The sequence below is a fragment of the Cryptomeria japonica genome, unplaced genomic scaffold (genome assembly GCF_030272615.1).
Source record: "Cryptomeria japonica unplaced genomic scaffold, Sugi_1.0 HiC_scaffold_52, whole genome shotgun sequence".
Taxonomy (NCBI): Eukaryota; Viridiplantae; Streptophyta; class Pinopsida; order Cupressales; family Cupressaceae; genus Cryptomeria; species Cryptomeria japonica.
The window spans coordinates 177,501-184,053 of record NW_026728874.1 but is presented as its reverse complement, the minus strand read 5'-3'; the positions used below and the strand labels follow the sequence as shown (position 1 = coordinate 184,053).

Genomic DNA, 6,553 nt, shown 5'->3' with positions numbered 1-6,553 from the left:
TCGGAGCGCACCCTGGGCAAACCCAGCCAAGGTGCCCACCCCGGCCAAGGTGCAGGCGAGGTGCGCACCCGGGGCAAACCGGGCTCCGACAACGTGCACGCCGCACCTTGGAGCACACTTCGTAGCGCTCCCGGGTGCGCACCTCAGAGCACACCAAGGTGGGCAGCGAGGTGCGCACCTTTGATGCGCTGCCTTCACTAATTTCCAGAAAAGGCAAAAAAAAAAGGAGATTTTAAAATTTCCGTTTTGAAAGATAGTGAAAAAAACGGAACGCGCGTGCCATCTTGAGCCCGCCCTGGTGCGCAGCCCAGGTAAGGTGCCACCCTGGCAAAGGTGCGCACCCGGGCAATTAACCCTACTTCTGACTTCGTGCGCGCCAGGGTGGCAACCGGGCCTCGGAAGAGCCAATGCGAGAAACCCCACCAAACGCTCCGACAAAAAAAGAGGCGGCGCTCCAATAACCCCGCTTCGGAGCGCAGCCGGGGCAAACCAAGCCAAGGTGCCCACCCCGACGAAGGTGCACGCGAGGTGCGCACCCGGGGCAAACCGGGCTCCGACAACGTGCACGCAGCACCTTGGAGCACACTTCGAAGCACTCCCGGGTGCCCACCGGCGTTGCGCACCGTGGTGGGCAGCGAGGTGCGCACCTTTGATGCGCTGCCTTCACTAATTTCCAGAAAAAGGCAAAAAAAAATGAGATTTTAAAATTTCCGTTTTGAAAGATAGTGAAAAAAAAGGAACGCGGGTGCCATCTTAAGCCCGCCCTGGTGCGCAGCCCAGGCAAGGCATGCGCACCAAGGTGCCCACCCGAGGTGCACACCCGGGGCAAACCGGGCTCCGACTTCGTGCAGGCCGCACCTTGGAGCACACTTCGGAGCGCTCCTTGGTGCGCACCATGGTGCCCACCAGGGCGCACCCGAGGCAAACCGGGCTCCGACTTCGTGCACGCCGCACCTTGGAGCACACATCGGAGCGCTCCCAGGTTCGCACCAGCGTTGCGCACCTTTGATGCGCTGCCTTCACTAATTTCCAGAAAAGGCAAAAAAAAACGATATTTTAAAATTTCCGTTCTGAAAGATAGTGAAAAAAACGGAACGCGGGTGCCATCTTGAGCCCTTCCTGATGCGCAGCCCAGGCAAGTTGTGCGCACCAAGGTGCCCACCCTGGCGGAGGTGCGCGCCCGGGGCAAACCGGGCTCCGACTTCGTGCACTGCATGGTGCCCACCAAGGCGCGCAACCCAGCCAAGGTGCCCACCGCAGCGAAGGTGCACGCGAGGTGCGCACCCGAGGTGCACACCCGGGGCAAACCGGGCTCCGACTTCGTGCACGCCGCACCTTGGAGCACACTTCAGAGCGCTCCTTGGTACGCACCAGGGCGCGCAACCCAGCCAAGGTGCTCACCCCGGCGAAGGTGCACGCGAGGTGCGCACCCGGGGCAAACCGGGCTCGGACTTCGTGCACGCCGCACCTTGGAGCACACATCGGAGCGCTCCCGGGTTCGCACCAGCATTGCGCACCTTTGATGCGCTGCCTTCACTAATTTCCAGAAAAGGCAAAAAAAAGAAAAAAATGAGATTTTAAAATTTCCGTTTTGAAAGATAGTGAAAAAAACGGAACGCGGGTGCCATCTTGAGCCCGCCCTGGTGTGCAGCCCAGGCAAGTTGTGCGCACCAAGGCACCCACCCTGGCCAAGGTGGGTCACGGGGTGGGTCCTAGGGTGGGTAACGGGGTGGGTACTAAGGTGCGTGCCAAGGTGGGTCATAGGGTGGGTGCCAAGGTGGGCACCAGGGTGGGTGTGCACCAACCCTAGCCAGGGTAGGTCACGGGGTGGTTGTCGGGGTGGGCGTCAAGGAGCCAAGGTGGGTGGCAAGTAGCCAAGTTGCGTGCCAAGGTGGGTGTCGGGGTGGGTGCCAAGGATCCAAGGTGGGTGCCAAGGAACCAAGGTGGGTGTCTGGGTGGGTGCCGAGGTGGGAGCCAGGGTGGGTCCCAAGGTGAGTGCAAAGGTGGGTGCCAGGGTCAAGGTGAGTGCCAATGTGGGTTCCAAGGTGCCAGGGTCAGGGTGAGTGCCAATGTGGGTTCAAAGGTGCTAAGTTGGGTGCGAGGTTGGGTGCGAGGGTGGGTGGGTGCCAAGGTGTGCTAGGTGGAAGCCCGGGTGGGTCGGCATCCCATGGGTGTCGAGTTGGGTGCCTGATGGGTGCTTCTTGTCAAGTTTTAGTCGTCGGGACTCATTTCGAGCCTTAGAGGTCGTTTCTTGTCCGGTTGCCCTGTCTTCGACCTGGGAACCCAATTTTGGTCCTCGGGTCCCATTTTTTTTTGTCTCGCATCCCACTTTTGGCCTGTGGCCTTTTCGGGGTCGATTCTCGTTTTGGGCATCAGAGCATGTTTCTTCTCCTAAAACCCAATATTTGTTTATTAAGTCTCGGAACACATTTTTGTTCTCGTGGACCCATCATGGGTCTTGGAACGCATTTGTGGTCCTTGGGTCCCATTTTGCATCCCGAAACTTGTGTTTTGGTGCTTGATCCCTATTTTGGGTGCCCACCTTGCACCAAGTGCGCACCCGGGGCAAACCGAGCGCCTTGGTGCACCGGGGCAAGATCGAGCGTGCACCCGAGGCGCCCCGAACATGCACCAAGGTGCACTCGGCCCACATGTGAGCGCAGGTCGTTGCGCCCGAGGTGGTGTGTGGGCACCGCGTTGCAGACGGGACACTGCACGCACACGACGCCCCCTCCAGGTGCACGCACGTAGGCCGGGCCGGGTGCACACCCGACGCCCTAGCAAGGTGCGCGCACCCGGGCAGGGCTCACACTTGGCGAACGGGGCGCACTTCGCGAGGGAGGGTGTGCACCTCGACGGGGGTGGGTGGCCGGGGTGGATTCGCACGTGGGTCGCGGTTTGCTAAGTACACACTGCGACAAGCTCATAACGGGTGCGATCATACCAGCGTTAGTGCACCGGATCCCATCAGAACTCCGCAGTTAAGCGCGCTTGGGCCGGAGTAGTACTGGGATGGGTGACCTCCCGGGAAGTCCCGGTGTTGCACCCTTTTTTAGTTTTTCGCCGGGCGTCGCAATGCTATTTGAATAAACCTTTTGCCCGTTTGCGTTCTCGTCGGGGCCGGGCCGGGCCGGGGTGCGCTGCCCGCACTACCGCGCGCGCGGGGGCGACACCGAGCGCGCACCCGAGGCGCCCCGAGCACACAGGCCACGGTGCAACCCGGGCGTTGTGCGCGCACCCCGGTGCGCCCGAGGTGCTGCGCGCGCACCCAGGTGAAATCGGTGTGCACCTCGGCCAGTGCGCGCTCGGTCGAGTCGCGCACGTTGGCCAAGGTGCACGGTGATGTTTCTTACTCTAAGGTTCCGCACCAGACGCCCGGGACAGGTGAGCGAAGCTGGGCGGGGCCGGGTGCGCGGCCGGGGCAGGTGCACGCAGCTGGAGAGAGCTTTGGAGCACACTTCGGAGCGCACCAATGATGCGCTCCATTCAAAAGTTTCCTGAAAAGGCAAAAAAAGTTGAGATTATAGAATTTCCCACTTGAGAGATTGTAAAAAAAAAAAATTTAAAATGAAGGAAACGCGGGTGCCAAGGTGTGCGCAGCCCAGCCCACCCTGGCGAAGGTGCACGCAAGGTGCGCACCCGAGGCAAACCGGACAATTAACCCAACTTTCGACTTCGCGCGCACCTTGGAGCGCACTTCGGAGCGCTCCTTGGTGCGCACCAATCTTGGGCACCTCGGAGTGCACCATGGCGCCCACCAAGGTGCGCACCCGGGGCAAACCGAGCTCCGACTTCGTGCGCACCTTGGAGCGCACGAAAGGTGCGCACCATGGCGCCCACCAAGGTGCGCAGCCCAGCCAAGGCGTGCGCATCAAGGTGCGCACCCTGGCGAAGGTGCGCACCCGGGGCAAACCGAGCTCCGACTTCGTGCGCACCTTGGAGCGCACAAAAGGTGCGCAACCCAGCCAAGGTGTGCGCACCCCGGTCAAACCGAGCTCCGAATCGTGCGCACCAGAGGTGCACGCCATCGTGCGCACCTTGGAGCACACTTCGGAGCCCTCCTTGGTGCGCGCCGATGTTGCGCACCTCGGAGCGCACCCGGGGAAAACAATGCAATTAACCCGACTTTCGACTTCGTGGGCACCTCGGAGCGCTCTCGGGTTCGCACCTCGGAGCACACCGAGGTGCGCACCTTTGATGCGCTGCCTTCACCAATTTCCAGAAAAGGCAAGAAAACATTGAGAAGGTGTGCGCACCGAGGTGCCCACCCTGGCGAAGGTGCACGCGAGGTGCGCACCCGGGGCAAACCGGGCTCCGACTTCGTGCACGCCGCACCTTGGAGCACACTTCGGAGCGCTCCTTGGTGCGCACCAGGGCGCGCAACCCAGCCGAGGTGCCCACCCCGGCGAAGGTGCACGCGAGGTGCGCACCCGGGGCAAACCGGGCTCCGACTTCGTGCACGCCATGGTGCCCACCGCGGCGAAGGTGCACGCGAGGTGCGCACCCGGGGCAAACCGGGCTCCGACTTCGTGCACGCCGCACCTTGGAGCACACTTCGGAGCGCTCCTTGGTGCGCACCATGGTGCCCACCAGGGCGCGCAACCCCGCCGAAGGTGCACGCGAGGTGCGCACCCGGGGCAAACCGGGCTCCGACTTCGTGCACGCCGCACCTTGGAGCACACTTCGGAGCGCTCCTTGGTGCGCACCATGGTGCCCACCAGGGCGCGCAACCCCGCCGAAGGTGCACGCGAGGTGCGCACCCGGGGCAAACCGGGCTCCGACTTCGTGCACGCCATGGTGCGCACCGCGGCGAAGGTGCGCACCCGGGGCAAACCGGGCTCCGACTTCGTGCACGCCGCACCTTGGAGCACACTTCGGAGCGCTCCTTGGTGCGCACCAGGGCGCGCAACCCAGCCGAGGTGCCCACCCCGGCGAAGGTGCACGCGAGGTGCGTACCCGGGGCAAACCGGGCTCCGACTTCGTGCACGCCGCACCTTGGAGCACACTTCGGAGCGCTCCTTGGTGCGCACCATGGTGCCCACCAGGCCGCGCAACCCAGCCAAGGTGTGCGCACCAAGGTGCACGCGAGGTGCGCACCCGGGGCAAACCGGGGTCCGACTTCGTGCACGCCGCACCTTGGAGCACACATCGGGGCGCTCCCGGGTTCGCACCGGCGTTGCGCACCGTGGTGGGCACCTCGGAGCACACCAAGGTGGGCAGCGAGGTGCGCACCTTTGATGCGATGCCTTCACTAATTTCCATAAAAGGCAAAAAAAAAACGAGATTTTAAAATTTCCGTTTTGAAAGATAGTGAGAAAAAGGGAATGCTGGTGCCATCTTGAGCCCGCCCTGGTGCGCAGCCCAGCCAAGGTGTGCGCACCAAGGTGCCCACCCTGGCGAAGGTGCGCGCCCGGGCAATTAACCCAACTTCCAACTTCGCGCGCGCCAGGGTGGGAGCGCACCCAACAACCGGGCCTGGGAAGAGCCAATGCGAGAAACCCCACCAAACGCTCTGACAAAAAAAGAGGGGGCGCTCCAGTAACCCCGCTTCGGAGCGCACCCTGGGCAAACCCAGCCAAGGTGCCCACCCCGACCAAGGTGCAGGCGAGGTGCGCACCCGGGGCAAACCGGGCTCCGACAACGTGCACGCCGCACCTTGGAGCACACTTCGTAGCGCTCCCGGGTGCGCACCTCAGAGCACACCAAGGTGGGCAGCGAGGTGCGCACCTTTGATGCGCTGCCTTCACTAATTTCCAGAAAAGGCAAAAAAAAAAGGAGATTTTAAAATTTCCGTTTTGAAAGATAGTGAAAAAAACGGAACGCGCGTGCCATCTTGAGCCCGCCCTGGTGCGCAGCCCAGGTAAGGTGCCCACCCTGGCAAAGGTGCGCACCCGGGCAATTAACCCTACTTCCGACTTCGTGCGCGCCAGGGTGGCAACCGGGCCTCGGAAGAGCCAATGCGAGAAACCCCACCAAACGCTCCGACAAAAAAAGAGGCGGCGCTCCAATAACCCCGCTTCGGAGCGCAGCCGGGGCAAACCCAGCCAAGGTGCCCACCCCGACGAAGGTGCACGCGAGGTGCGCACCCGGGGCAAACCGGGCTCCGACAACGTGCACGCAGCACCTTGGAGCACACTTCGAAGCACTCCCGGGTGCCCACCGGCGTTGCGCACCGTGGTGGGCAGCGAGGTGCGCACCTTTGATGCGCTGCCTTCACTAATTTCCAGAAAAAGGCAAAAAAAAATGAGATTTTAAAATTTCCGTTTTGAAAGATAGTGAAAAAAAAGGAACGCGGGTGCCATCTTGAGCCCGCCCTGGTGCGCAGCCCAGGCAAGGCATGCGCACCAAGGTGCCCACCCGAGGTGCACACCCGGGGCAAACCGGGCTCCGACTTCGTGCAGGCCGCACCTTGGAGCACACTTCGGAGCGCTCCTTGGTGCGCACCATGGTGCCCACCAGGGCGCGCAACCCAGCCAAGGTCTGCACACCAAGGTGCCCACCCCGGCGAAGGTGCACGCGAGGTGCGCACCCGGGGCAAACCGGGCTCCGACTT

At 62.5% G+C, this 6,553-nt stretch overlaps 1 non-coding gene across 1 annotated transcript; it reads left to right on the top strand.

Annotated features, from left to right (window-relative positions):
* The first annotated feature begins 2,930 nt into the window (after positions 1-2,930).
* On the top strand, positions 2,931-3,049 carry LOC131862842 (5S ribosomal RNA). The gene has a single exon (XR_009361778.1). It is a non-coding gene; the product is annotated as a 5S ribosomal RNA (ribosomal RNA).
* The last annotated feature ends 3,504 nt before the right edge of the window (positions 3,050-6,553 follow it).